Source organism: Propithecus coquereli, unplaced genomic scaffold, assembly GCF_000956105.1.
Source record: "Propithecus coquereli isolate 6110/MARCELLA unplaced genomic scaffold, Pcoq_1.0 Scaffold43, whole genome shotgun sequence".
Lineage (NCBI taxonomy): Eukaryota > Metazoa > Chordata > Mammalia > Primates > Indriidae > Propithecus > Propithecus coquereli.
In genome coordinates this window covers 1,405,013-1,414,292 of record NW_012150063.1, presented here as the reverse complement: position 1 = coordinate 1,414,292, position 9,280 = coordinate 1,405,013, and positions in this window count along the sequence as shown.

Below are 9,280 nucleotides of genomic sequence, written 5' to 3'. Positions count from 1 at the left end.
ACTTTTTGGAGAGAATTCTCCTTCAGAGAAGATCTGCGTTCACTCCAGCAACCGCCAAGGAGCATTTTAAATGATTTTCTTGATTGGAGGAATTTGGGATCACTCAGGTAGTATGAAATCAGCAGTGTGAGGGGGCATTTGTGTTAATTTTGAGAGGTCATATTTTTCTTTTTATTTTAAAGTTCTAATTATTTTCTAGTTTTCACTTCAATTGAATTTGGAAGTATTTTTAAACTCCAAACCTTTGTTATTGCTGGCTTTTGCTTCCCTGGATTACCTCTATGAGCATTCTACAAGTGGACCTTTATCACTACCGCCTTATTCAGGCCTTGGCTACCTCTTGGTTGGACTAGAATTACCACTGTACACTATCTATAGCACCAGTGTTGTCTTAACATCTAGGGAGAATGCTCTCTGTCCTTTATTTTTGTTGTTTTAACCGTATGTAGTGGCGTGTCTAATTCTGATCTTAAAAAATTATTTCAGGGAAAAATTCACAGACAAAACCTCCCAGGGAGGCTATCAATGATGAATTGAATCACCTGGGTTCACCTGAAACAATAGAGCCCATTGAATCAGGGCAGTCAAACATGCTTCCTCTGAGGACACAAAATTGATTTGTTTAATTTCTGAAAGGTCATCTGTTTTGGGAAAGGAAAGGAGAATTCTGCATTCTCTTCCATGGTCTGTAACCTCATCCCTGACAGCTGCAGGGACACGTGCATGGGGCAGAATCTCTCCTCCTCATTTCCCCCACCCCCTCGCTATTCACACACTGCTTGGCAATTTACTTTCATCACCATGTCCTGGGACAGGCTTTACTTGCTAGGCTTCAAACTTTCCACAGAAGCTTGCCACAAACAAGCTCCTCCTTCCGAGCCTCTCAACTCACCAGAACTGGCATTATTCCCTTCTAGGGCCCATTTTTGAATGGACCTCAGCTCATCCACAAGTCCTGATGAGTGTACCTATCCACACCTGACTCTCGTCAGTGTCTGTTCACATAGACTTGGACAATCCCAGGTGCAGAAGACAAAACACAAGGCAACAGAGCCCAAATCAAGCCAAATCTAAGCTCCCATTAACTTGTACCTTGACTTTAGCAACTGCTTCCTAATTTAGCTCCCCGATTCCTGTTCCTCCCACTACCCCCGATGCATTGACACATGCCACAGCACTGTCCTCAAATATGACTTACATATTTAAATGCCCCTCTTCCCATTCCCACACCAAAACTCTTCAGTGGATCCTCTTTGCTTAAAAAATATGGTACAAATGAAGAGAACAAGAAATGGTAGCTAAAAATGTTAATATAAACAATTATACAAATATGTAGGTGGCCCTCGATATCGGTGGGTTCCACATCTGTGGATTCAACCAACTGCAGGTCAAAAATATTCAGGAAAAAAATTGTATCTGTACTGAAGATGTACAGACCTTTTACATTCTTGTCATTATTCTCTAAATAATACAGTATAACAACTATTTACATGATATTTACATTGTATTAGATATTATAAGTAATCTAGAAATGATTTAAAGTATGTGGGAGGATGTGTGTAGGTTATATGCAAATACTATGCCATTTTATATCAGGGACTTAAGCATCTGTGGATTTTGGTATCCTAGGAAGGTCCTGGAACCAATCCCCCAAAGATATCGGGGGACAACTGTATTTGCTTTCTTTTCACAACTTCTTTAATAGATATAAAATTATAAAAGTAATAATTATACCCATGTATTGTTGGGTTTGTAACATATATAGATGTAACAACAATATAATAAATGACATAACTTTATAATAATAATAATACAAAAAAGGGGGAGAAGGAATAGAGTTATAGAGGAGGATATTTCTATGTCTCACAGGGAATAAATTAATATAACTCTGAAGTAAGTTTCACTAAGTTAAGATGTACATGGCAAGCCTAGAGAAACACTAAAGACATAACTCCAAACAAAGACATCACAAGTAAATAAAACTACAGACCAACACCTATTATGAACACAGATACAAAAATCCTCAACAAAATACTAGTAATCCAAATCCAGTAATATATAGAAAGGATCACACATTATATAAGTTTATTAGGACTGCCATAACAAGGTACCACAAACTGGGTGGTTTAAATGACAAAAATTTATTGTCTTGCAGTTCTGGAGGCTAGAAGTGTGAGATCAATGTGTTGGCAGGGTTGGTTCCTTCTGAGAGCACCAGGGAAAGGTCTGTTCCAGGCCTCTCTCCTAGCTTCTTGGGGTTCCTTGGCTTATGACAGCATAACTCCAATCTTCACATGACATTCTCCCTGTGCGTGTGTGTGTGTGTGTGTGTGTGTGTGTGTGTGTGTGTGTGTCTGTCCAAATTTCCGCTTTTTATAAGGACACCAGTCATATTAGATGAGGGCCCACCTTAATCCCATGTGACCTCATTTAAACTAATTACGTCTGCAATGACCCTATTTGCAACTAAGGGTTAGGACTTCAACATATGAATTTTGGGGGAAAACAGTTCAATGCATAACACACACCTTGACCAAGTGGAATTTATTCCAGGAAGGTAAGATTAGTTTAACGTTTGAAAATTAATTAATGTAACACACCATACCAGCAGAATAAAGGACAAAGCATACATGATCATCTCAATAGATGCAGAAAAAGAATTTGACAAAATTCAATATCCCTTCATGATAAAAATACTAAAAAAATATAGGAACATAAGGGAACTTCCTGAACCTTATAAAGGGTATGTTCATATAATGCCCACCCACATCATACTTAATGACTAAACACTGAATGCTTTCCCCTTAAGATCAGGAAAAAGATAAGAATGTCCACTCTCACTACTATGCAACATTGTACTGGAGGTTCTAGTCAGAGTAATTAGGCAAGAAAATTAAATAAACGAAATTGATTGGAAAGACAGAAGTAAAACTATCTCCATACACATATGGCATAAATTTATATATAGAAAATCCCAAGAAATCTACTAAAAAAACTATTAGAACTAATAAATGAGTTCAGCAAGGTTGCAGGATACAAGATCAATATAAAAAATCAATTGCATTTCTATATACTTGCAGTGAACATTCAAAAAAAGAATATAAAAAATGGATGGTCACATTTGTGCTGAACATGTACAGACTCTTTTTTCTTGTCATTATTCCCTAAACAATAGGGTATAACTATTTACACAGCAATTGTATTAGGTATTATAAATAATCTAGAGATGATTTAAAGTATACGAGAGGATATGCATAGGTTATATGCAAATATCATTTTACATAAGGGATTTGAACATCCATGGATTTTGATATTTGAAGGAGATCATGTTCAGTACAGATGCAACCATCCATTTTTTCAAATATTTTCCATATGTGGTTGGTTGAAGCCATGGATGTGGAACCCATGGATACAGAGGGCTGACTGTATTGTTAAGAATGCAATATTTCCCAAATTGATCTGTAAATTCAACACAATTCCTATCAAAATCTCAGCTGACTTCTTTTGCAGAAATTGACAAGCTAATCTTAAAATCCATATGAAAATGTAAGGGACCCAGAATAGCCAAAACAATCTTGAGAATGAGGAACAAAGTTGGTGGACTTACACTTCCCAATTTCAAAATTTACTACAAAGCTACAGTACTCAAGACTGCATCATACTAGCATAAGGACAGACATATAAATCAATGGATTGGAATTGATCTATATGTCTATAGAATAGAATCAACATGTCTATGGTCCATTGATTATTGACAAGGGTACCAAGACAATTAAATGGGGAAAGAATTATCTCTTCAACAAATAGCTCTGGGACAACTGGATATCCACATGCAAAAGAATCATTTGGACCCCGACTTCATGCCATACACTATGGATCAAAGACTTAAATGTAAGAGCTAAAAGTATTACATCCTTAGAAGAAAACACAGGCAAAAATTTTCTGACCTTGGATTAGGCAAAAGTTTCTTAAATATGATGCCAAAATCTTAAGCACAAAAGAAAAAAACAAATTGAACATAACAATTAAAAACATTGTGCTTCAAAGGACACTTTCAAAAAAGTGAAAAAAAAACCCACAGAATAGGACAAAGTTTTTATAAATCAAGTATCTGATAAGAAACTTGTATCTAGAGTATACAAAGAACTCCTACAATGTAGAAAAAATAATCTAATTTAAAAAGTAGTCAGAGCCTGAATAGATGTTTCTTCAAAGAAAATACACAAATGGCCAATAAGAACATGAAAAGATGTCCAACGATTTTATCCACAAGGAAAGTGCAAATTAAAATCAATGTAAAAAAAAAATAAAATCAGTGTAAAGATACTTCATACTCACTAGTATGGCCATAATAAAAAAATACAAACAATAACAAGCATTGATGAGAATGTGGAAAAACTGTAACCTTCACACATTGCTGGTGAGAATGTACAATGGTGCAGCCACTTTAGAAAACAATTTGGCAGTTCCTCAAAAGGTTAAACATAGAGTTACCATTTGACCCAGTAATTTCACTGTAGGTATATACCCAAGAGAAGTGAAAATATATGTCTACACAAAAATTTGTACATGAATGTTCATGGCAGAATAATTTATAATAGCCAAAATGTGGAAACAACTCAACATCCATCAACCGATGAATAGATAAGATGTTGTACATTCATATAGAATCCTATTTAGCAATAAAAAGAAATGAACTACTGATATATGCTACAACACAGATGAACCTTGGAAACACTATGCTAAGTGAAAGAAACCGGTTGCAGAAGACCATAGATTCCGTCTATATGCAATGTCCAGAATAGGTAAATCCAGAGACAGAAAGTAGCTTAGTGGTTTCCCAGGGCTAGGGTTGGGGGTGGGACGTGGAACTGCTAATGGGTACAGGTTCTCTTGTTGGAGTGATGAAAATGCTCTAAAATGTATTATGGTAGTGGTTATAGAACTCTGTAACTATATTAAAAACCATTGATTTGTACCCTTTATATGGGTGAGTTGCATAGTATGTGAACTACATCTCAAGAAAGCTGTTTAAAAAAAAAAAAAGAGAGCAAGGTAAAGTTTCTGGAGGCGAAAGTTTTCATTGCAGACTATTTTCCTTGGTCCTGGCCCTATTCACCGAGGCCAGAAGACTGTATTAGTGAGGAGTTGGCCAAAGCCCAAAGGAACTCTCTTGATCTGTGCTTTGCCCCGAGCAATTTATTTTTAAATAACCCTTTGTCAAATTAGACATACAGAGTCTAGTTTTGCATATCCTCTCCTAGGGTTTTTGATGTTTTTATCTTGGGGATGAGGAGGGGCATGGAGGATGTATTTTCCTTTCTGAAAGATGTGCTGGGTTAAGGGCCAATTGTCAGTTTGAGTTTTCTTGGCCCCTGACTCACGTCCATTTTCAACCACAACCGCTTCCAGTATCAATCACACAGGAGCCAAACTCTCTATGAGCCAGGCAGATCTCCTCACTGCTCTGAATTCCTAATTTTCTTTCTTTAATGGATGTGCAGCTGCTGCTCAGTGCTCTTAGAGGTCTAGGTGGGATGGAAGTGATCCAAGGGAATCTTGTAAACAATGAAGGAATAGGGACATTTTGGCACCTCAGTGCTGCTACGATTGTAAGGCCAGGGATGAGCAGATTCTGAGGCTGGCTTGTCTAGGAGCTGGTTGGGTAGCCTGGGTTAGACTGAGTTCCACAAGTACAGGAGTAGGAGATGATTGGGGGAAAAATTGGGGTGGTGGGGGGCAGTTCATGTAAGCTGCCTGGAACAACCTCAATACTAAAGCTCCAGAGGCTACAATGGACCAGTTTATGAGGCTCCCCAGATTCACTCAGCCTAGCCTGCATCGCCCCATTCCCATTCTCAGCCAATTGCTCCGTGGGAAGCCTGGTTGCTACTGCAGTCATTCTGCATGCTATCACCTCAGCTGGGAGTGGGGGGTGAGGACCAGACTTTAGAGTGGCCTCCATCAAGCCTGCTGTCACGGGAGCTAAAGTAGCTCCAGCACATTGGTCTGACCCGACCGGATCCACTTCCTTAGCAGCTGTCTGCAGAAGCCAAGTAACAAAACCTGGAAGTATGGGGGAATCAATGCCTGGTAAGATAAACACTGATCAGTGAGAAAGAAGGAAGGAGACAGCAAATTAACTCTTCTTTCCTACCTTCCTTCCATCATTCCATGTAACTTCCTCCAAGACAACTTGGTGACTAAGAAACTGGTAATGTTTCCTTACGAGGTGGCAGTCAGCTCAGTAATGTAGCTCTTTGTATGTGCTTTCTCTGCTTCCTGGGCTCACTTTCCTTTTTCTCTTCTTCCTGCCCTGGGATTGTAATCTCCAATAAAGCATGAGTATATAAGCTTTTCTCATGCTCTGTTCTCTAGAAAAAGTGAGTTAAGACAGAGACCAAGGCCAAACACCATATCTGGAGGAATCAAAGAAAATGGGAGACTCAGAAGATCTGGTGAAAATGGGGTCAAAACCGGAGGAGGTAAAGAAGGAATAAAAGGGGGTGGGGTTCCTGATCACCACAAACAGTGGTAGATATTCAAGGTTGCTGTCCTCATCGAGTCTGCAGAGGAGGACATGATTAAATGCTGTTATCTTGCATGTAAATGTATATGTGTAGGAAGCGAAGGAAAGTTATGTGGTACAAGGAGAGCCTCTAACAGTGAACTTGATTTACTCTGGGAGGTAAGATTTTTCTGAGAAAATGCCATATGCGGTGAGATCCAATCCTGGGACCTGATGGAGTGGTGGAGGTGAGCGTGAGGGAAGGCTCACTCCAGGCAAAAGGAGTGACACAAAGGCTCTCTAGTGAGAGGCAACATGCTGAGTTGGTGAACAGAAAGAACTCCTTCCATAGAGAAAGGTGTCCCCCAGCCTTAACTTTCACTTTTTAAAAAAATCTCAACCCACAATACATTTTACACCTTAATCTAGTACCAACACACACATATGGACACAGACAACTGGAACAAAATTTCATGAAACATTTATCCTTATCGTATGTAGGGAGTTCGCAATAGCTACTGACATTTACACGTGCGTATGTCTTGACAGAGAAATGCCGCTGGGACAGCGTTGTTTGCAGTTGTTTACACACAGAGTGAAACAAATTAAGGTAGATACGTAGGTACTGATGTGAGAAGATATGCCCGCTCTATTGCGAAGAGAAAGAGTAGAACTGTAAACATAATATGATCCCAGTTTGTTAAAAATCTTTATATATGGAGAAGCATATGTATAGAGAAAGGGCTGGGGGTATACACAAACTATAGAAGGTGTTTTTTTGAAATTACAGGAGATTTTTGTTTCCAATGTTTATATTTTATTACTTGTATTTTTTGCACCACATGTATTACTTTTTTAATCAGGAAAAAAGTCATAAAAATAAAATTATGACGAGGTGGCCCAAAATTGCTTCAGGTGTTTCTCGCGGGTGCTAATACAGGTAGAGCGACAGCATACCTTACTAGAGATTCAGTTGTTTTGGTTAGTGAAGTAGCAAATTACACCAAATTTGACTAAACTGGCATTTTGAGTTTTAGCTTCACGGAATCACTTTAACCCTATGAAACACAGGATTTGAGAAAATCTTAGGTTTGACTTTCACTGGTGCCACCTTCTCCTGCCTTGCCAAGAGACTTAAACCTGGGAAGCAGGTGGGCAAATGCCAAATGATCAAAGAACCAATCAGTGGGACTGGAGAAAGACATCCAAAGGCGTGCTCCCTTGGGGGAAATTTTCCTAGTTACTGTGGGCCTGGCTATAAGAAGGGTGGAAAGTTTTGTCAGAAGTGAAAAGCTTTCAGTAGCAAGCTTTCATCCATCTGTTACTTGATTGCTTTTGCAAGGTACTGCAATAAATCTGGAGACTTCTATTTGGCCTAATTGCTTGGATAAAAGTGGACTCTCAAAACCTGGTACCTCGACAACACACGGCTTTTTACATTGCTCTCTCCCTCCTTCTCTTTTCTAATCTCTCTCTTAACCACTGTGGTTTAACTTGAGAATTTTCTGCTAGGACTGGGCTACATAACATTTCAGGCCTGTCATATTAGATGGGCCATACAGGTGGGGTAAACTGTCTGGTATCTGTGAGGTTTCCCTGCGGCATTTAGATTAATAATTTATTTCCTTTCTTCAGGAGGAGAGTTTTTTCCTTGAACATATTTGAAGGGTGGGTATTATAATCCTTATTTAGATACTTGATATGAGGCAAGAGAACAGCAGATCTTTCTGGGGGTGGTTTTTAAATTAATTTCTAAAAAGGTAATTTTTAGTGCTGACAGGCCCAGAGTCTGCTTATCCCACTCTCTCCCTAAATAAGAAATGCAGCCTTCATGCACAGAATCATCCTCGCCATATAAAGTGAGTGAGTGAGAAGAAATCTAATCTTTCTTCCTGTGGAACAGACTGCTTTTGGCAATGAGCCCAGTCATTCAGGAGTTCTCCATGATCTGTTATTTAAATCCACTCATGACTGATTTTAGGCAGGAAGCCAAAATGAAAAGCTTGACTAAATATATTTTGGTTTTTCCATCCTGTCCCTTCTTGCCATCTCCAAGTTTAACACAAGTGCTAAGTCTGAGATCAGGTCAGATATATAGACACCCGAACGTGAGCACTCCATTAATCCAAAGCTAAGCTTTCCGAGGGGTCCTGTGGCTTCGAATAAGATGGGATGCTATCATATTATGAAGTAGACAATCGCCAGGTTGAACTCCAAAATGCCCATGATATTGAACTTAAAATACTCCTTGCTGCAGCTTAGATTCCAATTCCTCTAGGCTGAAGACATCCTAAAAAGACATGTTATTCATCTTTTGTACCTGGTACCCAGCACAGGGTCTTATAGGCATCCAGGAAATGTCCTCTGCATGGAACTCTTAGGTCTATAAGCCTGTGTTTCTCGTATTTTTTCTCACATTCCACAACTGTTGCTATTCAATCACTTCTCAAAGTCCTTCCATGTTTGCATGTAATTTTAAAAAATAATTTATGTATAATCCATTGAGAATTTATGTGTGTAGCATAGCGATATAATTTTGCCCCAATAATGCCACTTTTTAACATACATTAAATTCCCATTGATTTTGAATTCCGTTTTATTCCATTCTTCTGTTTGTCTATTCTTATGCTAGTAACATACTGTTTAAATGATGGCAGCTTTAGAGTATACTTCAGTATCTGGTAGGGCAAATTCCCTCATACCATCCAATTAGATTATTCTATTAAGGTATTGATTCGACTTTTTTCACATATAAATTTTATTTTTAAGTTT